This window comes from Salvelinus fontinalis, unplaced genomic scaffold (genome assembly GCF_029448725.1).
Source record: "Salvelinus fontinalis isolate EN_2023a unplaced genomic scaffold, ASM2944872v1 scaffold_0961, whole genome shotgun sequence".
In the NCBI taxonomy this organism is placed as follows: domain Eukaryota; kingdom Metazoa; phylum Chordata; class Actinopteri; order Salmoniformes; family Salmonidae; genus Salvelinus; species Salvelinus fontinalis.
This window is the reverse complement of record NW_026601170.1, coordinates 42,884-68,077: the sequence shown is the minus strand read 5'-3', so window position 1 is coordinate 68,077 and position 25,194 is coordinate 42,884. Positions and strand designations below refer to the sequence as shown.

General features: G+C 43.5%; 2 long non-coding RNA genes across 2 annotated transcripts; both read right to left on the bottom strand.

Moving 5' to 3' along the window:
* Positions 1-1,829: 1,829 nt before the first annotated feature.
* On the bottom strand, positions 1,830-11,872 carry LOC129847943 (uncharacterized). Its single transcript, XR_008758474.1, has 2 exons — positions 11,271-11,872; positions 1,830-3,694 (listed from the first exon to the last, which is right to left on the bottom strand). It is a non-coding gene; the product is annotated as an uncharacterized LOC129847943 (long non-coding RNA).
* Positions 11,873-17,118: 5,246 nt separating this feature from the next.
* On the bottom strand, positions 17,119-20,056 carry LOC129847944 (uncharacterized). The gene is made up of 2 exons (XR_008758475.1): positions 19,610-20,056; positions 17,119-19,403 (listed from the first exon to the last, which is right to left on the bottom strand). It is a non-coding gene; the product is annotated as an uncharacterized LOC129847944 (long non-coding RNA).
* Positions 20,057-25,194: the final 5,138 nt, after the last annotated feature.

Below are 25,194 nucleotides of genomic sequence, written 5' to 3'. Positions count from 1 at the left end.
ACCACGGGTGTCCCCCAGGGCTCTGTTCTAGGCCCTCTCCTATTCTCGCTATACACCAAGTCACTTGGCTCTGTCATAACCTCACATGGTCTCTCCTATCACTGCTATGCAGACGACACACAATTAATCTTCTCCTTTCCCCCTTCTGATGACCAGGTGGCGAATCGCATCTCTGCATGTCTGGCAGACATATCAGTGTGGATGACGGATCACCACCTCAAGCTGAACCTCGGCAAGACGGAGCTGCTCTTCCTCCCGGGGAAGGACTGCCCGTTCCATGATCTCGCCATCACGGTTGACAACTCCATTGTGACCTCCTCCCAGAGCGCTAAGAACCTTGGCGTGATCCTGGACAACACCCTGTCGTTCTCAACTAACATCAAGGCGGTGGCCCGTTCCTGTAGGTTCATGCTCTACAACATCCGCAGAGTACGACCCTGCCTCACACAGGAAGCGGCGCAGGTCCTAATCCAGGTACTTGTCATCTCCCGTCTGGATTACTGCAACTCGCTGTTGGCTGGGCTCCCTGCCTGTGCCATTAAACCCCTACAACTCATCCAGAACGCCGCAGCCCGTCTGGTGTTCAACCTTCCCAAGTTCTCTCACGTCACCCCGCTCCTCCGCTCTCTCCACTGGCTTCCAGTTGAAGCTCGCATCCGCTACAAGACCATGGTGCTTGCCTACGGAGCTGTGAGGGGAACGGCACCTCAGTACCTCCAGGCTCTGATCAGGCCCTACACCCAAAAAAGGGCACTGCGTTCATCCACCTCTGGCCTGCTCGCCTCCCTACCACTGAGGAAGTACAGTTCCCGCTCAGCCCAGTCAAAACTGTTCGCTGCTCTGGCCCCCCAATGGTGGAACAAACTCCCTCACGACGCCAGGACAGCGGAGTCAATCACCACCTTCCGGAGACACCTGAAACCCCACCTCTAAGGAATACCTAGGATAGGATAAAGTAATCCTTCTGACCCCCCCCCCCTTAAAAGATTTAGATGCACTGTTGTAAAGTGGCTGTTCCACTGGATGTCATAAGGTGAATGCACCAATTTGTAAGTCGCTCTGGATAAGAGCGTCTGCTAAATGACTTAAATGTAATGTAATGATTTGGGGAGTTTCTCCCATTCTTCTCTGCAGATCCTCTCAAACTCTGCCAGATTGGATGGGGAGCGTCTCTGCAAAGCTATTTCCAGGTCTCTCCAGAGATGTTTGATCGGGTTCAAGTCCGGGCTCTGGCTGCGCCACTCAATGACATTCAGAGACTTGTACCGAAGCCACTCCTACGTTGTATTGGCTGTGTGCTTAGGGTCATTGTCCTGTTGGAAGGTGAACCTTAAGTAGGTTTTCATCAAGGATCTCTCTATACTTTGCTACGCTCATCTGTCCCTTGATCCTGACTAGTCACCCAGTCCCTGCCGCTGAAAAACATCCCCACAGCAAGCTGCTGCCACCACCATCCTTCACCGTAGGGATGGTGCCAGGTTTGCTCCAGACATGACGCTTAGCATTCAGGCCAAAGAGTTCAATCTTGGTTTCATCAGACCAGAGAATCTTGTTTCTCATGGTCAGAGTCATTTAGGTGCCTTTTGACGAACTCCAAGTGGACTGTCATGTGCCTTATACTGAGCAGTGGCTTCCGTCTGGGCACTCTACATAGAGGAAGAGTTCCATAGAGGAACTCTGGAGCTCTGTCAGAGTGACCATCGGGTTCTTGGCCACCTCCCTGACCAAGGCCCTTCTCCCCCGATTGCTCAGTTTGGCCGGGTGGCCAGCTCTAGGAAGAGGCTTGGTGGTTCCAAACTTCTTCCATTGAAGGATGATGGAGGCCTCTGTGTTCTTGGGGACCTTTAATGCTGCAGAAATGTTTTGGTACCGGTCCCCAGATCTGTGCCGATACAATCCTGTCACGGAGCTCTACGGACAAATCCTTCGACCTCATGACTTGGTTTTTTACTCTGACATGCACTGTCAACTGTGGGACCTTACATAGACAGGTGTGTGCCTGTCCAAATCATGTCCAATCAATTGAATTTATCACAGGTGGACTCCATGTTGTAGAAACATCTCAAGGATCATCTCATAGCAAAAGGTCTGGGAAAACTTACTTAAATAAGCAATCCTTATCATTATTATTTTTTTTTTACATTTGCAAGAATTTCTAAAAACCTGTTTTGGCTTTGTCATTATGGGGTATTGTGTGTAGATTGACGAGGAAAAACATGTAATCAATTTTAGAATAAGGCTGTAACGTATCAAAACGGGAAAAATGGGAAGGGGTCTGACAGTGCCCTCGGAAAGTATTCAGACCCCTTGACTTTTTCCACATTTTGTTATGTTACAGCCTTATTCTAAAATTAGATACAAAAATATCATCAGCAATCTACAAACAATACCCCATAATGACAAAGCTAAAACAAGTTTAGAAAATTTTGCAAATTAATTATTTTTTTAAAACAAGAGACTCAAAATTGAGTTCAGATGCATCCTGTTTCCATTGATCATCCTTGAGATGTTTCTACAACTTGATATATAAAATATTAAATATCCACTACTGTTCAAATGTTTGGGGTCACTTAGAAATGTCCTTGTTTTGAAAGAAAAGCACATTGTTTGTCCATTAAAATAACATCAAATTGATTAGAAATACAGTCAAGACATTGTTATTGTTGTAAATGACTATTGTAGCTGGAAACGGCAGATATTTTATGGAATATCTACATAGGCGTACAGAGGCCCATTATCAGCAACCATCACTCCTGTGATCCAATGGCATGTTGTGTTAGCTAATCCAAGTTTATAATTTTAAAAGGCTAATTGATCATTAGAAAACCCTTTTGAATTCATGTTAGTACAGCTGAAAACTGTGGTGCTCATTAAAGAAGCAATAAAACTGGCCTTTGCAACTCTGCCAAGAAGGCCAGCATCCCGGAGTCGCCTCTTCACTGTTGACGATGAGACTGGTGTTAAGTGACCCCAAACTTTTGAATTGAGCTCAGGTGCATCCTGTTTCCATTGATCATCCTTGAGATGTTTCTACAACTTGATATAGAAAATATTAAATATATATGTATGAGATATAAATCATCAGGATGTGGTAGTCTACTGGTTATGTTCATCACTTCTCCAATCGTTGTTGAGATCTGATATTCTGTGCAGCAAACAAATTATAATTCAATATTGACAGTAATGATGCCATGGCCTATTTTGAAATGTGATATGCCTAACAAGGTGATTGAGGGCATTAAACATTTTCAACGTTCTTAAAACAATGTGTGGGAAAAGGCAGGCGTTACAAGTTTTAAAATGTTTTGCTTTGCTGTGAAGTCTTGAGGTGTTCAGGGATGTGTAATGTCAGAATTACAGAATTCAACCTAGCAATAGACTGGGTCATAACTTATGGAGGTCTAATATATGAAGATAACTTATGGATAGAACCAGCTTTTACAATGACTAACAGTTGTCCTAATCTTCTCCTCCTCTTCTTCTTCATCTTTAATGTTGACATTCCGCTCCAGTGTTTGACTGCAGTCCTCCAGCTTCACTGATGCCATCTCTGGATCCTGCGGTGCAAACTGGGCTCCACTGTCACAATCAGGACCCAGTGACTGTAGGTTTCTACTCAGTGTGGAAGGAGAGTGGCAGGCTGGGTTTGTCCTCACTGTTGATGTTACCGGCCTCAGACTTAATCTGAGTCGGCCTGTAGTAATAAAGACAAACGGACACAAAAGTTATTTTCTTGACAGTTCTGGCACTTTATTCTGTAAAAATATGTTCTCTTTTTTCTTGTTCAATTATCTCATTTCAGCAGATCAGGTAGCTAATCCTTGACAAAACATTCATTCACATTAGACACAAAGTACACATTTTAACCTCTACAGAGTACCTAACCCGGATCCGGGAGCACCCCCCACACCCCCCACACTGATTAGCATCGCTAGCATAGCGTCACAATTAAATAGTAGCATCTAAATATCATTAAATCACAAGTCCAAGACACCCAATGAAAGACACAGATCTTGTGAATAAAACCACCATTTCAGATTTTTTAAATGTTTTACAGGGAAGACACAATATGTAAATCTATTAGCTAAACACGTTAGCAAAATGACACCATTTTCTTACTCCAACAGTTTCTTACTCCATCAGGTGCTATCACCAATTCGGCTAAACTAAGATATTGATAGCCACTAACCAACAAAAAAATTCTTAAGATGACAGTCTGATAACATATTTATGGTATAGCATAGTTTTTTTTTTTTTAATGTGCATTTTTCAGGTATAAATCACAGTTCTACTGTAATAGCTGTCGCTTTCCTCATCCTCAGATGAGGTGAGGAGAGAAGGATCTTCTGACCAAAATGCGGAGTCAGGGAAATAAGCCATCTTTATTACAAATACGACGTTGACTAAACAAAACAAAACACTTTCAAAACTTACAAAATAACAAAACGTAACGAACGGAACCTGAACATAAACTTACATCGACAAACGTAAACTCACGAACAGGAACGTTACATTGAAACATACGAACAGCCAAACAGCTCCGAAAGTGAATAACATCGACAACACGAAAACATCACAGGAGACAATCACCCACAAACACACAGTGATAATGCCCTACCTAAATATGACTCTTGATTAGAGGAAAATGCAAACCACCTGCCTCTAATCAAGAGCCATACCAGGCAAACCGAAACCAACATAGAAACAGGTAACATAGACTGCCCACCCAAAACACATGCCCTGACCATAAACACATAAAAACTAACATAAATAGGTCAGGACTGTTACAGTACCCCCCCCCCCCAAGGTGCGAACGCCGGGCGCACCAGCACAAAGTCCAGGGGGGGGTCCGGGTGGGCAGTTGACCACGGTGGTGGTTCCGGTTCAGGACGCTGTCCCCGTACCACCATAGTCACTCCCCTCTTCTTTCTACCCCTTCCACTGACCACCCAAACATTACCTTCCCCTAAATAAACAGCTAGCACCGGAACAAGGGGCAGCACCGGGACAAGGGGTAGCACCGGGACAAGGGGCAGCACAACAACAAGGGGCAGCACCAGGATAAGGACCATCACCGGGATAAGGGGCAGCACCGGGACAAGGGGCAGCACCGGGACAAGAGGCAGCACCGGGACAAGGGGCAGCACCGGGACAAGGGGCAGCACCGGGACAAGGGGCAGCACCGGGACAAGGGGCAGCACCGGGACAAGGGGCAGCACCGGGACAAGGGGCAGCACCGGGACAAGGGGCAACACCGGGACAAGGGGCAACACCGGGACAAGGGGCAGATCCCTGCTGAAGGACTCTGGCAGGTCCATGCAGGCTGACGACTCTCGACGCTCATGGCAGACTGACGGCTCTCTACGCTCATGGCAGGCTGACGGCTCTCGACGCTCATGGCAGGCTGACGGCTCTCGACGCTCATGGCAGGCTGACGGCTCTCGACGCTCATGGCGCTCTGACGGCTCTGGCTGCTCATGGCTCTCTGACGGCTCTGGCTGCTCATGGCTCACTGACGGCTCTGGCTGCTCATGGCTCACTGACGGCTCTGGCTGCTCATGGCTCGCTGGCGGCTCTGGCAGATCCTGTCTGATTGGCGGCTCTGGCAGATCCTGTCTGGTTGGCGGCTCTGGCAGATCCTGTCTGGTTAGCGGCTCTGGCAGATCCTGTCTGGTTGGCGGCTCTGGCAGATCCTGTCTGGTTGGCGGCTCTGGCAGATCCTGTCTGGCGGGCGGCTCTAGCGGCTCCTGTCTGGCTGACGGCTCTAGCGGCTCCTGTCTGGCGGATGGCTCTGTAGGCTCATGGCAGACGGGCGGCTTTGCAGGCTCATGGCAGACGGGCGGCTTTGCAGGCTCCTGGCAGACGGATGACTCAGATGGCGCTGGGGAGACGGATGGCTCAGATGGCGCTGGGGAGACGGATGGCTCAGATGGCGCTGGGGAGACGGATGGCTCAGATGGCGCTGGGGAGACGGATGGCTCTGGCCGGATACGGCGCACTGTAGACCTGGTGCGTGGTGCCGGAACTGGAGGCACCGTGCTAATGATAAGCACCTTCCTACTAGTGCGTGGAGCAGAGACAGGGCACACTGAACTCTCAAAGCGTACTCTATACCTGGTGCGTGGTACCGGCACTGGTGGCACCTGGCTGAGGGCACGCACCTCAGGACTAGTACGGGGAGAAGTGACAGTGTGTACAGGACTTGGGAGACGCACAGGTGGCTTAGTGCGTGGGGCCGGAACTGGAGGCACCGAACTGGATACACGCACTATAGGGAGAGTGCGTGGAGGAGGAACAGGGCTCAGGATACGCACTGGTAGCCTAGTGCGTAGTGTAGACACTGTAGGTACTAGGCTGGGGCGGGGAGGTGGTGCCGGAAATACCGGACCGTGGAGGCGTACTGGCTCTCTTGAGCATTGAGCCTGCCCGACCTTACCTGGTTGAATGCTCCCGGTTGCCCGACCAGTGCGGGGAGGTGGAATAACCCGCACCGGGCTATGTAGGCGAACCGGGGAAACCATGCGTAAGGCAGGTGCCATGTATGCCGGCCCGAGGAGACGCACTGGAGACCAGACGCGTTGAGCCGGCCTCATGACACCTGGCTCAATACCCAATCTAGCCCTCCCAGTGCGGGGAGGTGGAATAACCCGCACCGGGCTATGCACTCGTACAGGAGACACCGTGCGCTCTACTGCGTAACACGGCGCCTGCCCGTACTCCCGCTCTCCACGGTAAGCCTGGGAAGTGGGTGCAGGTCTCCTACCTGCCCTTGGCCCACTACCCTTTAGCCCCCCCCCCCAAGAAATTTTTGGGAGTTACTCACGGGCTTTTTCGGCTTCCGTGCCAGACGCGTTCCCTCATAGCTCCGGTTCCTCTCTCCGGTAGCCTCCGCTCTCCTCAGTGCCTCCAGCTGTTCCCATGGGAGGCGATCTCTACCCGCTAGGATCTCCTCCCATGTGTAGACACCCTTTCCATCCAGAACATCGTCCCATGTCCATTGCTCCTTCTTCTGTCCCTTACTCCGTTTATTTTTCCCATACCGCTTGGTCACATTTTGTTGGTGGGTGATTCTGTAATAGCTGTCGCTTTCCTCATCCTCAGATGAGGTGAGGAGAGAAGGATCTTCTGACCAAAATGCGGAGTCAGGGAAATAAGCCATCTTTATTACAAATACGACGTTGACTAAACAAAACAAAACACTTTCAAAACTTACAAAATAACAAAACGTAACGAACGGAACCTGAACATAAACTTACATCGACAAACGTAAACTCACGAACAGGAACGTTACATTGAAACATACGAACAGCCAAACAGCTCCGAAAGTGAATAACATCGACAACACGAAAACATCACAGGAGACAATCACCCACAAACACACAGTGATAATGCCCTACCTAAATATGACTCTTGATTAGAGGAAAATGCAAACCACCTGCCTCTAATCAAGAGCCATACCAGGCAAACCGAAACCAACATAGAAACAGGTAACATAGACTGCCCACCCAAAACACATGCCCTGACCATAAACACATAAAAACTAACATAAATAGGTCAGGACTGTTACATCTACATTGCAGCTGCAATCTGATATAGTGCTGATGCAGCTAGAACAATTACAGAGACCAACGTTATATAACTAATTACTTGTCTTAAAACATTTCAGAAAAAATACACAGCGTACAGACATTGAAAGCCCAACATCTGGTGAATCCAAACAATATTTCAGATTTTTTAAATGTTTTATAGCGAAATTAGCATAACTAGCTAATTAGCATAACCAGGCCAGCCAAAACCAGCTGGACGCGCGCGACCAGTTCACATGCACGACAGATATATGAAATAACATCGTAAATTGGGTCTTACTATTGCTGGTCTTTCATCAGAATGTTGATCAAGGTGTCCTTAGTCCTGATGAGTCGTTCAATCCATTCACAATGGCAACTTCCCCTCTTCATTTAGCCTGGGTACTGGTCGACTGGCACGGTCCATGTCCAAAGTTAAAAAACTCAAAGAACGGAACACGGCAAAACTCCCGAAAAAATTCTAATAATCTGATTAAACTATATTGAAAAAACATACATTACGGTGATATGGTCACATGTATCAAACAAACTTCGACACGGAGATAGTTTTCATCCGTAACGTCAGCATAACAAAAGACAATGCCACCTCTGAAAACGCGCATCTCAGAAACCGGAAGTTGTCGGTCACGCTAAAGAAATAGATCTTATTTCACGTCAGTACAAGATAAACAAAAAATTTCTCCTCTGACGTCTTCCAGACACCCAGAGGAAGAAGAAGGAAGTGTCATTCGGGTCATAGGTCGCGTGACCATATATAGGCAGAGCTTTGAAGCGAGCATACACATCTTGCAATCTTTTTCTGGCTCAGGGAAAGTGCTGTGAAATGACCTGTGTTTGACTCAGAGACTCAATTGGAACGGTTTTAGAAACCATAGCTTGTTTTCTATCCAATGCTATATGGTTATATGCATATAGTAACAGCAATAATTGAATAAGAGGCAGTTTAGTCTGTAGAGGCAATTATGCTAATGCGAAACAGCACCCCCTGTATTCTCAAGAAGTTAAATTGCACAACATAAGAGCACTTAATCTATAGTAGATTTCCTAAATTCACATAAATGCATAAATGACTCAAAAACCATTTAGTACAAGGTTGCAGTATGTTTCAGGCAGCACCATGTACTATTTTCCTGAATAACCTTGTCTCTTACTACGGGACCAGCCATGGAAGCTCCATCAGTCTGACAGTAGGTCCTCTTACTACAGGACCAACAATGGAAGCTCCATCAGTCTGACAGTAGGTCCTCTTACTACAAGACCAACCATGGAAGCTCCATCAGTCTGACAGTAGGTCCTCTTACTACAAGACCAGCCATGGAAGCTCCATCAGTCTGACAGTAGGTCCTCATACTACGGGACCAGCCATGGAAGCTCCATCAGTCTGACAGTAGGTCCTCTTACTATGGGACCAACCATGGAAGCTCCATCAGTCTGACAGTAGGTCCTCTTACTGCACTGTAGTTCCACCAGTCTGTCTTACAGCCTCTGCATATGATACATCATGAAGGATTCTATATCTCTGAGCATCTCTCTGCACCTGGCATCCACCAAATGCTGCTCTCTGCGTCCTCCACACAATTGCAACACTTAACCGTCACATTGCTCCAACATTCACCGTAATCATGTTCCCCACCACACTTGGCACATCTTTTCACTCAACAGCTACATGTCCCATTCTTTGGCTTTTAAAAACACTGTGATGATTCACTGTTCCTGCTCCAGTTTCAACTGTTCTGTTATGGAACCCTGACCTGTTCACCGGACGTGCTACCTGTCCCAGACCTGCTGTTTTCAACTCTCTAGAGACAGCAGGAGCGGTAGAGATACTCTGAATGATCGGCTATGAAAAGCCAACTGACATTAACTCCTGAGGTGCTGACCTGTAGCACCCTTGACAACCACTGTGATTATTATTATTTGACACTGCTTGTCATCTATGAACATTTGAACATCTTGGCCATGTTCTGTTATAATATCCACCCAGCACAGCCAGAAGAGGACTGGCCACCCCTCATAGCCTGGTTCCTCTCAAGGTTTCTTCCTGGGTTCTGGCCTTTCTAGGGAGTTTTTCCAAGCCACTGTGCTTCTACACCTGCATTGCTTGCGGTTTGGGGTTTTAGGCTGGGTTTCTGTACAGCACTTTGTGACATCAGCTGATGTAAGAAGGGCTTTATAAATACATTTGATTGGTTGATTGATGAGGCTGGGTCAAATTCTCTGACATGGAAGCTAAGGAATCCTATTCTGTACTTTTCCAGACAAAACCTTCTCAAACCTCAACAGCACTGATAAGCTTTCACTTCTTTAACCCTCTTTCCTACTGATCAACCTTTAGGCTTCAACCACTCGGTCTCCTTCACATGTTCTTTAACAATATCATCCATGGACATAGATATTGGGACCTCAGATTACTCCCTTCAATTTAGCATAAGCTCCAGGGTCATGGCTTCTGAGCTTCGTCCCATTATGATTTTCCAATTGAATAATCTTCCCTGAACCTGACTAGCACAAGATATTAACAATCTACCATTTTAAATGTTTAATTTCATCTTTATTTAACCAGGTAGGCTAGTTCAGAACAAGTTATCATTTACACGGATGCAGCCCAATTTAACTTCATCTCTCTTTTTATGGCCTTGGTTAATCAAATAGGGTGTAAATGAGGCCCTGTGGTCACCTCAAACACCATCCCAACTTTCCACTGTGACACATTATTACTCTAGCTCCCTACCTTGGGCCTCTTTAGAGTTTCTATACTACATGCACCTCTGCTTCCAGTACCATTATCTCTGTTCTTCCTATGTCTTTCCACTACAGACCATTCACATACTAGACCCTCATCCTCCCGCTCCATATCATCACAACTGTCCCCCACATTGATCGCATTCCAGCACAGCTGTTGCTTCTCAAACTCTCTCCATTTCCATTGTTTCAGGGGTGTCAAACTCACTCCATTGATGACCGAGTCTCCGCGCGTTAAATTTTTTTCCTTTCAATTAAAACCTAGACCATCAGATGAGGGGAGTTCCTTACTAATTAGTGACATTAATTCATTAATCAAGTATAAGGGTGGAGCGAAAACCCGCAGACACTTGGTCCTCCATGGAATGAGTTTGATACGTGTTCCGATTCATCCGCATTAATCGACCCCATTCCATGCAGTTGGCCTCACTCTCCAAATGGTGAAGGATAACTTCAGTTCGCTTCCCTCTATTTTGACACTCCATCACACAGCCTCGTATCGCCATGTCACCACGAGCAAACTCCTAGAGAGACGACCGAAACCGTTGACGCCGCCATTTGACCTCCGAACTATCCTGACTATCCTAACTTACACTAACGAAACAGTGTATGTAAACTCGCGAGATCAGGATGGTTCGGACGAGGCTATTTACCAGCTCATAAACAACATGTTACACAAAACCAAGAACGTGTTAAAACGAACTCAAATAAGTGGAATCTTTATGAAATTACGTTGACGAAATTATGTACATACACTCAGGCGAACCCAAAGTCTACCTAAGTGACTTGTAAAATCGTTTTTAATCACGTTCTTCACTCACACTTGACCCCAAAATAACACACACAATTAAAACCTTTACCAAACGTGATAATACCTTGACGAATTTGTTACATATCATATATTCTTTTGACATTAGAAACTTTAAACGTGCTATTACATACCTACAATAATACAGTTGAAACGGACACAACCAATATCGACATAACAACACAGTTCTGTCGTTTGCCACCCGGAACTTCCTGTTCCCCTCTACGACAGTACAACAGCGTCATCTTCTTCTCTGGTATACTGACATTTACACAAATATAACGTGTCTGCCTCCACCTACTGTACGGTTAGTAAACTGTAGAAATAAATACATGTCCATTGCGGAAGCAACGACATCAAAACAAAATACAAAAATAAAAACATCCCACTCCTTCAGTCACAGTTCTCTTCAAATCACATCCCTACACAGTCTCATGGGCCTCGTAGGGAGGAACATCTTCAGTCAGTATTCCCTGCAATCAGTGGTGTAAAGTACTTAAGTACAAATATTTTAAGTACTACGTAAGTAGTTTTTGGGGGTATCTGTACTTAACTTTTGATAATTTTGACAACTTCTACTTTTACTCCACTACATTCCTAAAGAAAATAATGTACTTTCTACTCCATAAATTTTCCCTGACACCCAAAAGCACTCGTTAGATTTTGAATGATTAGCAGGACAGGAAAATTGTTCAATTCGCGCATCCCTACTGCAGCTGATCTGGCGGACTCACTAAACACAAATGCTTTCTTTGTAAATGATGGGTGTGATCTTAAATTCAATCTGGAGTGCCAGAGTGCGCTTGGGCGTTCGTAAATTCAGAGCGTTGTCAGATTGTCAGTTCGTATCGCTCTCGGAGCGTTCAGAGCCACACTGGACGCTCTAGCGGAGGAGTAGGGTTGATTCAAGCGTTCTGACCTCACAACGGCAGCCAAGCATCCAAGCTAACTGGTTAACATTGGCTAGCTTGCTAGCTATTTCCAATACAAATGAAAGAACACTGACCATTTTACTCGCCTTAGCAGAGCTGGTTAGGCTGTGTTCATGTTATACAGAGCATTGGTGACTTTAACTGAGCTACAGGCAACAATTTCATTACGCCTTTTTTTGCCAAAGTTTACTGACACCGGCCGTTTTCAAGGGGTGTTGAGCGTTCGTTTGTCATCAATTATTCTTCCCTCTGGCAGCCTCAGACCAGTGCTCTGAAATCGGAGAAAATGGCCAGAGCGAATTTAGAAACGCACCCTGAGTGTTGGAGTGTGCCCCTTACATTTAAACTACAATAAAATCGTGCTGTCTGGTTTACTTAATATAATGAATTTGAAATGATATGTACTTTTACTTTTGATACTTAAGTATATTTAAGCAATTACATTTACTTTTGATAATTATGTATATGTTTAACTAAATATTTTTTTACTTTTACTCAAGTAGTATTTTACTGGGTGGCTTTTACTTTTACCTTGATAGGAAAGGACTCAAGTACCTTTACTTTTACTCAAATAATACAATTGGGTATTTTTTCCACCACTGCCTGCAATGCTTCCAATGTTAATTCCTGAACTCCCAGAAACCTTTCAGCCGCACGTACAATTCACCTACAATCGGTATCCTTCAACCGGTAAACGACATTATGAATCTCAACAGGTTGCTGGCCATCCACTGCCATAGCTTCCTCAGCACCAATCGCTCTTTAAACTATTTCCCGGGCCTCCAAGTAGGAGAACTACTGTACAGTTTCTTGATGTGGATGTTCCCTGATATAAGAAAAATTGATAAATGCCATTGGTCAGATCCGGTGTTATGAAACTGATGGAGTTTATTTTGTATTGAAGTAGGCACATAGCATACATAACAGGTTAGGATAATTAAAGTGGCAGTTAGGTGAATTAGCTTGGCAGGTTAGGAGTCTGAGATTAAGGTTAGGAAAAGGGTTAGGCTTAGCTACAATGCTACATCTGTCAACAAGTGTTGTTCCAACGCAAACGAAACGGCCACGGACCAATGGGGAGCATCAATTGGTGTAAACTTGATATCATGAAACACCCGATATCAGAGAACGCCCCTAATTGCGGTCTGCAATTACACCCTTCTCGGATCAAGGGGCCAGGCTTCCAGTCTATAAGCATGCTTTCCACTGTGCTCAGAGGGCATTTTCCGTACTGCAGTTCAGCTGAAGCACGGCCCAATTCCCATTGATGGCCCCATAGCGAAGTCAATAAAATAAAAAAAAGACAATTTAGTTTTCAAGTTTGTTAATAAAACATCCTTTGAATTATTCAAGTAATTGCCTTAAAGTCTGATTTTTTCCCATCACTCACAGCCAAAGTTAACTATTTTAGATTCATGCTGTGAGGTGGGTGAGCTTATGCCACATGCAGATGCTGAAGGGAAAACACACCTCTTGATCTGCGTGTTTATAATGTAGGTTAAGGTGCAGCCTCGTCTCATAGACTAGACGTAACATAGTAAATATAAATCAGGGACTCTCAAAATAGTGTGATATGTAACCAGAAAAACTTACCTAAGACAGATGGTTACTTAAGAAATTGAATTTTATTAAGCATGGAGGTAGAAATGCAAATTAATTACTTAAAAAACATACAATGTGATTTTCTGGATTTTTGTTTTAGATTCCGTCTCTCACAGTTGAAGTGTACCTATGATAAAAATGACAGACCTCTACATGCTTTGTAAGTTGGTGTCACGTTCTTGACCTTATATCCCTTTTTTTGTATTTATTTAGTATGGTCAGGGCGTGAGTTGGGGTGGGTTGTCTATGTGTGTTTTTCTATGTTGGGGTTTTGTGTTCGGCCTGGTATGATTCTCAATCAGAGGCAGCTGTCAATCGTTGTCCCTGATTGAGAATCATACTTAGGCAGCCTGGGTTTCACGTTTGGTTTGTGGGTGTTTGTTTCCTGTGTCAGTGTTTGTGCCACACGGGACTGTTACTGTTAGTTCTTTTGTTATTTTGTATTGTATCTTGTTTTCGTGGATATTAAAATCATGGAAACTTACCACTCTGCATTTTGGTCCTCCGATCCTTCTCGCCTCTCCTCGTCTGAAGAGGAGGAAGAGATAGACTGCCGTTACAGTAGGAAAACCTGCAAAATCGGCAGTGTTACAAATATTTGTTCTCCCCACTGTAGGTGTTTTAATGTTGGTAATACTAATACAGAGATAACCATTGGACATGCATTTTCCATTATGTCATTGTGTTTACCACTTCAGAACCTTACATCTGTTTGAAGCATATACAGGGCATTATATAAGAGCCCTTGACTTTTTCCACATTTTGTTACGTTACAGCCTTATTCGAAAATTGATTAAATGCATTTTTTCCCTCGTCAATATAAACACAATAGCCCATAATGATAAACCGAAAACAGGTTTTTAGAAATTTTAGCAAATCTATACCTTATTTGGTAAGTATTCAGACCCTTTGCTCTGAGACTCCAAATTGAGCTCAAGTGCATCCTGTTTCCATTGATCATCCTTGAGATGTTTCTACTTGACTGGAGTCCACATGTGGTAAATTCAAATGATTGGACATGTTTGGAAAAGGAACGCACCTGTCTATATAAGGTCCCACAGTTGACAGTGCATGTCAGAGCAAAATCCAAGCAATGAGGTCGAAGAAATTGTCCTTTGAGCTTCGAGACAGGTTTGTGGCGAGGCACAGATCTGGAGAAGGGTACCAAAACATTTCTCAAATCTCTGTTGGCTGGGCTCCCCGCTTGTGTCGTCAAACTCCTACCCCACGTTGGGCGCAAACCTTTTAAGGGCTCCCGAGTGGCGCAGGGGTCTAAGGCACTGCATCTCAGTGCAAGAGGCATCACTACAGTCCCTGGTACGAATCCAGGCTAAATCACATCCGACCGTGATTGGGAGTGCCATAGGGAAGCGCACAATTGGCCCAGCATCGTCTGGGTTTGGCAGTCATTGTAAATAATAATTGTTTTTTTAACTGACTTGCCTAATTAAATGATAAAATTAAAAAGTGGGATGCATGCCAGCAAAGCCACTACACAACACATTCCTAAACAATACATTAATTGCACTATAACGGTGAGAAAGGGTGCCCACAAACTGTTACATAAAGCTGACCCAAAAGCATAGTCCAAACAACTTACCACTGCTACACCTGGCTATCAGCGGAGCCTTGTCTGGAAACGAAACAGTTCATTCAGCCTCATTTACTGTCTTCTAAAAAAACATGGCTGACTTGATTAAACAAATGTGGTTTCTACTGACAATTGAGATGTACAAACTATGGCATAAGGGGACAAGCGGATAAGAGGCAAAACCTAATTTTGATTAAGACATTCATGAGCGAAATAGGACGGACGTAGTCAATATAACTATTTGCTCAGCACTGTTGAACTATTTTCTCAGCACTTTTGAAATGCACAGTGACAAAATTCAGAACATGGGCCGTTCTTACAGTGTTCTCCCTGTACGCCAAGTCAGAACCGTAGGATAAATAAAAGGCATACACGCAGACAATGAAAATTCTTGCAATATTCAATGATTACATTTCTCAAAAACAGGTTATAGGCTACATGTGAACCACCAAGTCAGAACAGTAGGCAAAATTAAGAGGTGAAAATAGACCAAATTATTAGGGTGAGGCACATGGGCTACTAACATCTTACTACACAACATACACTTAGTATTACTTTCTTAGCTACAGTATACACATCTCCCTGGCATGTTACATCATTTATGCAGCAGCAGACAAGACATTTTTTGACTCACCTTGTTGTGCTGTGCTCACTTGAACAGGAAGGTGGCACGGCAGTCCATCGTGGGCATATTCTGTCATCAAACTTTGTCATCAAAGTCTGGCTTTCTCTGGATTTATGGTGCTTTCAAGACAACTGGGAACTCGAAGGGGAAAAAATGGAATCATGATGACGTCAGTGATCTTCAGGTAGTAGCTGTAGAAAGAGGCCCGAGTTCCCAATTTACAATTCCGAGTTGGATGAAAGTTTAAAACTTATTTTCCCAGTCGTAGCTTGCTTTTCCCTGAGTTCCCAGTTGTCTATAACTCACTCAAGTCAGATGTTGCAGAACCGAGTTAAGTTGTTTTGAGCGCGGCACAAATCAAGCTTCATTGACAGAATGGCCAATGTTGAATGTTTACAATTATAAACTAGGAAAAGAGCCCCTTAATCTTAGACTTGGGACCACACAGAGCCACTCCACTGAATAGCAGGCTAATGATTGCTTTGCAATGCTTGCAGTTAGCCACTGATTCCCTGACAAAGCACTCATTGTTGAATTTGCAATTTCCAACTTGTTGTGTAATGTTTGTCCAACGGCCGATGAGCACTGATACTTTATCTATAATTTATCATTATTTCTCTTCATATGACAAAGATTAAAAAGGATTTGCCAGTAGATTGTCGACTTAATTCATGATGATGACTGCTAGCTCAGATTTTGAAAGTATGATGTTGACATGATCAGTCCAATCAAAGCGACTGTAGATATCACATGATTTGACGTTATTTTATCTGTGGACAATGACCTTGAGCCTTCTTGGATGGGCACTTCTAATGTAACTCTATGGCAGCACCCAAGGGGCTTGAATTTTCAAGTTCTACCCTTAGACTTGGCAGTGATGTATTGTCCCCATGAATGACAGAACACTTAGCCAATCAAGGCACAAAGCTCCATATTTTCTGTGGGCTTGCCCCACCTCCACAGAAAGCACTGAGCGAGGCTGAAAGACCTGCATTTTGGAGCTGCCTTACTCAAGAAAACAAAAAAAGAGACCATGTCTGTGTGCGGCTTTAATAACAACTCAATTACAGGGACAGAGAGAAATCCTGACTGTAGTCATACAAAAACACTCCAGGCACTCAGCCAATAAGAACCATTCATACTGTCGGATCTAATATGAAGAACTGAATACAACCATAAGAACCATTCATACTGTCAGATCTAATATGAAGAACTGAATACTAAAGAGAAGAAGAGGTTGACCAGTACATATTCATGTAACTTTATTTTTCATTGGCAGATCAATAAAGTTTTCTTCAATGCAGTTATCCAAACACATTCATGATCAGTAACTAAAATAACTCATCTAGTTTTAAAGACAATTAATAAACACATGTATTCATTTCATAAACTGTGTATCATTAAATAAAGTTGTAAAATAATCCCCCCCAAACTAATGGTGAAAAGTGATCATCACACCATCTCTATCTGATACATGTTAGGGGCGGAAGGTAGCCTAGTGGTTAGAGCATTAGGCCAGTAACCAAAAGGTTGCTAGATCAAATCCCCGAGGTGACAATGTAAAAATGTGTTGTTCTGCTTCTGAACAAGGCAGTTATCCCACTGTATCTAGGCCATCATTGTAAATGAGAATTTGTTCTTAACTGACTTGCCTAGTTAAATAAAGGTTCAATAAATAAAAAAAATGTATACTAGCTCCTTCCCACAGAATACTGCAGAGGGACAACCTGGTCTCAGAGCAAAACGTATTATATTATCCATGCCACTCCATTTAATATGTTTGGTTACATTACATTGGACTACCAATATAAACTAAACATGTAAAGTGTTGGTTTCATGAGCTGAAATAAAAAAAAACAGCAATGTTCCATATGCACAAAAAGCTAATGTCTCTCAAATGTTGTGCACAACTTTGTTTATATCCCTGTTAGTGAGCATTTCAGCCTTTGCCAAGATATTCCATATTAACATCCATCCATATCAAGATGCTGATAAAACAGCATGATCATTACACAGGTTCACCTTGTGCTGGGGGACAATAAAAGGCCACACAATGTCACAGATGTCTCAAGTTTAGGGAATGTGCAATTCTCATGATGACTGCAGGAATGTCCACCAGAGCTGTTGCCAGAGAACTCAATATTTATATCTCTACCATAAGACACCTCTAACGTCCTTTTAGAGAATTTTGCAGTACATCCAACCGGCCTCACAACTGCAGATCACATGTAACCACGTTGCTAATTAGCTAAAATGCTAAAGTCCTCTGTGATGAGATTCAAAAACGCAACCTTTGGCTAGACGTTTGAGTTACACGCCCATCCTACCACAGAGCAGGAGTAAGGCTTCTCTCCTACGTGTAAATGTTGGTGTGTTTTTAAGCTGCCCAGTTGAAACTCTCCGCACAGACAGAGTCAGACCAGGCTGAGAGGGAAGCAGTACCACCTAGTCAATTGTCAGACTAGTGTCTGACAAATCTCAAATCAAAATGAGAAGCCTCACAGAGGGTCAACACTAAGTGCACATCTTTACAGTAGAAGCTAACAAAACAAAGCACACTAAAACTGACAAGGTGCACACTGATCAGTAAAGTAAAGAGAGGCTAACATTATGTAATGCTCCCTTTCCTCTGGACAGTTCTCTCACAGTGAGAAACAATAGGATTACAATAGTGTTCTATACTTTCTTCATTTGATCCAATTCAACGTTACAACTTCTTTTATGAGATGAATTAAGTGATGGAGTGACTTTATTCTTAGCTGGTCAGAGAACTGATGAGGCTTTTCTCCTTAATGTACACGTTGGTGTGTTTTTAAGTTGCTCTGGTGAGAGAAACTCTTGCCACAGCCAGAGCAGACGTAAGGCTTCTCTCTTGTGTGTGTTCTCTGGTGAACTTTTAGCTCATTTGATGTTTTAAAACATTTTCCACAGACAGAGCAGTAATAAGGCTTCTCTCCTGTGTGTGTTCTCTGATGTACTTTTAGCTCAGTTAATGTTTTGAAGCATTTTCCACAGTCAGAGCAGAAGTATGGCTTCTCTCCTGTATGTATACGTTCATGTGATTTCAAGTTATCCAATCGGGAGAAACGTTTTCCACAGTCAGAGCAGTAGTAAGGCTTCTCTCCTGTATGTATACGTTCATGTGATTTCAAGGTATCCGATCGGGAGAACCTCTTCCCACAATCAGAGCAGGAGTAAGGCTTCTCTCCTGTATGTATTTGTTGGTGTGCTTTTAAGCTGCTCATTTGAGAGAAACTATCCCCACAGTCAGGGCAGTAGTAAGGCTTCTCTCCCGTATGTATACGTTGGTGTGTTTTTAAGGTATCCAGTCGAGCGAAACTCACCCCACAGTCAGAGCAGGAGTAAGGCTTCTCTCCTGTGTGTATTTGTAGATGTATTTTTAGCTTTGATAGAAATGGGAAAATCTCCACACAATGTGGGCAGTGGTGAGACCTCTTAGCTCTGTGATCTTCCTGCTGTTGCTCTCTGGATGTAGAGAATGTCTCAACATGGTCTCCTGTGTGAACAACATCAGAAGAACCAGTCAGTTGGTGTGATATACATGTCAGTCAAATGTATTTTATGAAGCCCTTTTCACATCAGTAGTTGTCACAAAGTGCTTTACAAAAACCCAGCCTAAAATCCCCAAAGAGCAAGCAATGCAGTTGTAGAAGCACAGTGGCCACGAAAAACTCGCTAGAAAGCAGGAACCTCGGAACAAACCTAAAGAGGAACCAGACTCTGAGGGGTGGCCAGTCCTCTTCTGGCTGTTCCGGGTGACATATAAATTCATGTAAGTCGGCTGTACAATTACAGAACGGGAATAAAACTATTTTAAAACTGGGTAGGAGTCAAAAACTAAAAAGGGGCGAAAGTCAAACACTATGAGCCATATCATCCTCCATTCACTATCACAAGAGTTAAAAACTACACAGCCGTATCACAGAACTTAACTACTTCACATCTTTAGTCTCCTCTCTGATCACTCCAGACAGCCCAGTGAATAAAACACATGCTGACAATACTGGTGTCAAACCATGCAAGTGTCAGTAGCATGAAATAACATCTTCCTTCTCATTGAAACAGTTCATCATGAAACAGTTCTACTGTAACTTTTCATGCACAGTGGGAAGTTGGAATGAACAACAAACTTAGTTAGATAGAACCTGCTCTTACCATGAGAAACAGATTTCCCAATATTCTCCTCCTCTTCTTCATCTTTAATGTTGACATTCAGCTCCAGTGTTTGACTGCAGTCTTCCAGCTTCACTGATGCCATCTCTGGATCCTGCCGTGCAAACTGGTCCAATCAGGACCCAAACACTGTCACAATCAGGACCCAGTGACTGTAGGTTTGGACTCAGTGTGGAAGGAGAGAGGCAGGATGGGTTTGTCCTCACTGTTGATGTTACCGGCTTCAGACTTAATTCAAGTCGTCCTGTAGATATAATGAGAAACGGACACAAAAAGTTATTGTCTTGACAGTTCTGCCACTTTCTTTATTATAACAAAATATATTAAAAAATGATTTTGTTAATTTCTCTCATTTCCATATATCAGGTAATTAATCATTGACAACAAAATATTAATTCACATTAGACAAAGTACACACTTTAAATTACACAACATAAGCGCACTTAATCTATAGTAGATCTCCTAAATTCACATAAATGCATAAATTACTCAAAAACCATTTAGTACAAGGTTGCAGAATGGTTTAGGCAGTACTATGTAATATTTTCCTGAATAATATTCACTGTATTATTTAGCGTTATGTTGGCCTTTGGCCATCCCTATCTACCGTCCAACGGAGAGGGATGGAGGACAGAGATAGGAAGACAGGACAGAGATAGGGAGACAGGATAGAGATAGGGAGACAGGACAGAGATAGGGAGACAGGACAGAGATAGGGAGACAGGACAGAGATAGGGAGACAGGACAGAGATAGGGAGACAGGACACACACACAGAGAAAGAGAGAGTGGGAGAACGAGAGCGAGCGAGGGATGGAGGACAGAGAGAGGGATGGAGGACAGAGAGAGAGATGGAGGACAAAGAGAGAGATGGAGGACAAAGAGAGAGATGGAGGACAAAGAGAGAGATTGAGGACAAAGAGAGAGATGGAGGACAGAGAGAGAGACGGAGGACAGAGAGCGAGATGGAGGACAGAGAGAGAGACGGAGGACAGAGAGCGAGATGGAGGACAAAGAGAGAGATGGAGGACAAAGAGAGAGATGGAGGACAAAGAGAGAGATGGAGGAGAAAGAGAGAGATTGAGGAGAAAGAGAGAGATGGAGGACAGAGAGAGGGATGAAGGACAGAGAGAAAGATGGAGGACAGAGAGAGAGACGGAGGACAGAGAGCGAGATGGAGGACAAAGAGAGAGATGGAGGACAGAGAGAGAGATGGAGGTCAAAGAGAGAGATGGAGGACAGAGAGAGGGAGAGAGGCCAGAGAGAGGGAGAGATGACAGAGAGAGGGAGAGAGGACAGAGAGAGGGAGAGAGGACAGAGAGAGGGAGAGAGGACAGAGAAAGAGGACAGAAAAAGAGAGAGAGGACAGAGAGAGGGAGAGAGGACAGAGAGAGGACAGAGAAAGAGAGAGAAAGAGAGAGTGATGGACTGACCTGCTGGGAGAGGTAGATATAGGGGGGAGTGAGTGTGTGTGTGTGTGTGTGTGTGTGTGTGTGTGTGTGTGTGTGTGTGTGTGTGTGTGTGTGTGTGTGTGTGTGTGTGTGTGTGTGTGTGTGTGTGTGTGTGTGTGTGTGTGTGTGTGATATGAACAATTAATCAAACTTAATCAAACAGTACCGACCACTCCCCCTCTTTTGTTTTGAGTAAGGCAGCTCCAAAATGAAGGTGTTTCAGGCCAGAGAAATAATAGATCAAACGTATCGGTGCTCATCGGCCATTGGGCATAAACATTACACACCTAGGTAGAGCAGTGGTTATCTCTGTACTAGTATTATTCACATTATAACACCTAGGTAGAGCAGTGGTTATCTCTGTACTAGTATTATTCACATTATAACACATAGGTAGAGCAGAGGTTATCTCTGTATTAGTATTATCTCTGTATTATCCACATTATAACACCTAGGTAGAGCAGTGGTTATCTCTGTACTAGTATTATTCACATTATAACACCTAGGTAGAGCAGTGGTTATCTCTGTACTAGTATTATTCACATTATAACACATAGGTAGAGCAGTGGTTATCTCTGTACTAGTATTATTCACATTATAACACCTAGGTAGAGCAGTGGATATCTCTGTACTAGTATTATTCACATTATAACACCTAGGTAGAGCAGTGGTTATCTCTGTATTAGTATTATCTCTGTATTATCCACATTATAACACCTAGGTAGAGCAGTGGTTATCTCTGTACTAGTATTATCCACATTATAACACCTAGGTAGAGCAGTGGTTCTCTCGGTATTAGTATTATCTCTGTATTACCCACATTAAAACACCTAGGTAGAATAGTGGTTATTTCTATTAGTATTATCTCTGTATTACCCACATTATAACTCCTCGGTATAGCAGTGGTTATCTCTGTATTAGTATTATCTCTTTATTACCCACATTAAAACACCTAGGTAGAGTAGTGGTTATCTCTATTAGTATTATCTCTGTATTACCCACATTATAACACCTAGGTAGAGCAGTGGTTATCTCTGTATTAGTATTATCTCTGTATTACCCACATTAAAACACCTAGGTAGAGCAGTGGTTATCTCTGTTTTAGATTATCTCTATTAACCACATTAAAACACCTAGGTAGAGCAGTGGTTCTCTCGGTTATAGTATTATCTCTGTATTACCCACATTAAAACACCTAGGTATAGCAGAGAGGACAGAGCATGTGGCTTTGCAACACACAGGTGTTTCATCTCCACACTGGGATGATTTTAACAGTGCAACGCCACACAGGTCTCATGCCTCTCAGGTAGGAGAGTACCAGCAATAAATGAATAAAAACACAAAACTAATGAAGGAACACACAGTCACCAACAATATATCCCTGGCGTCAATACTTTCAACTTTCTCAGCTCGCTGTTACAGAACAGCACCACCAAATTCCATTTATTAAGTAACCATCTGTCTTATGTAACCATAAAAACGTAATATATCACACTATTTTGAGAGTCCCGGATTTATATTTACTATGTTACATCTAGTCTATGAGACGAGGGTGCACCTTGACCTACATTATAAACACGCAGGTTAAGAGGTGTGTTTTTATTTGTCAAACGGCAGTCAAGCATCGATCACAATGTCACCAGAATAAGACCCTGGAAATGTATTGGAAAGGAGTATCAAGATAACCTTGCACTTTCACCAAGCTGTGAAGGTAATCCTGTTGTTTAATCTGTAATAAACTGCATGGTTTCCCGAGTTCTAGTGGGAGGACCACACACCGTATCATCGCGTGACTCCAAGTTTACTCAGCAAACTGGATGCAGTTTATCACAGTGCCATCCGTTTTGTTACTAAAGCACCTTATACGACCCACCACTGCGACCTGTATGCCCTAGTCGGCTGGCCCTCGCTACATGTTCGTCGTCAGACCCACTGGCTCCAGATCATCTACAAGGCTATGCTAGGCAAAGTGCCGCATTATCTCAGTTCACTGGTCACGATGGCTACACCCACCCGTAGCACGCGCTCCAGCAGGTGTATCTCACTGATCATCCCTAAAGCCAAAACCTCATTTGGACGCCTTTCCTTCCAGTTCTCTGCTGCCTGCGACTGGAACGAATTGCAAAAATCTCTGAAGTTGGAGACTTTTATCTCCCTCAACAACTTTAAAAATCTGCTATCCGAGCAGCTAACCGATCGCTGCAGCTGTACATAGTCCATCTGTAAACTACCCACCCAATTTACCTACCTCATCCCCATACTGCTTTTATTTATTTACTTTTCTGCACTTTTGCACACCAGTATCTCTTCTTGCACATGATCATCTGATGATTTATCACTCCAGTGTTAATCTGCTAAATTGTAATTATTCGATTTATTGCCTACCTCATGCCTTTTGCACACATTGTATATAGATTCTCTTTTTCCTACCATGTTATTGACTTGTTTATTGTTTACTCCATGTGTAACTCTGTGTTGTTGTCTGTTCACACTGCTATGCTTTATCTTGGCCAGGTCGCAGTTGCAAATGAGAACTTGTTCTCAACTAGCCTACCTGGTTAAATAAAGGTGAAATAAAAAATAAAATAAAAATAAAACTTCCATATCGTGGTTATTATAGCAAGATTTGTACATAAAGCCGTTTACATCGCCATTTCTCGCATAATACATTTAATCGCCTACGGTGGTAGGCTTGATCACCGACGACGACGAGACAGCCTATAGGGAGTAGGTCAGAGACCTGGCAGTGTGGTGCTAGGACAACAACCTCTCCCTCAACATGGGCAAAACTAAGGAGCTTATCAAGGACTAAAGGAAACAGAGGGCCAAACACGCCCCCCATTCACCTTGACGGGGATGTAGTGGAGCGGGTCGAGGGCGTCGAGTTCCTCAGTATTACCACAATTAACCCTGCAGATTCATCCTGTATTACCACAATTAACCCTGCAGATTCATCCTGTATTACCTCAATTAACCCTGCAGATTCATCCTGTATTACCACAATTAACCCTGCAGATTCATCCTGTATTACCACAATTAACCCTGCAGATTCATCCTGTATTACCACAATTAACCCTGCAGATTCATCCTGTATTACCTCAATTAACCCTGCAGATTCATCCTGTATTACCACAATTAACCCTGCAGATTCATCCTGTATTACCACAATTAACCCTGCAGATTCATCCTGTATTACCTCAATTAACCCTGCAGATTCGTCCTGTATTACCACAATTAACCCTGCAGATTCATCCTGTATTACCTCAATTAACCCTGCAGATTCATCCTGTATTACCTCAATTAACCCTGCAGATTCATCCTGTATTACCTCAATTAACCCTGCAGATTCATCCTGTATTACCACAATTAACCCTGCAGATTCATCCTGTATTACCTCAATTAACCCTGCAGATTCATCCTGTATTACCACAATTAACCCTGCAGATTCATCCTGTATTACCTCAATTAACCCTGCAGATTCATCCTGTATTACCACAATTAACCCTGCAGATTCATCCTGTATTACCTCAATTAACCCTGCAGATTCATCCTGTATTACCTCAATTAACCCTGCAGATTCATCCTGTATTACCTCAATTAACCCTGCAGATTCATCCTGTATTACCTCAATTAACCCTGCAGATTCATCCTGTATTACCACCCTG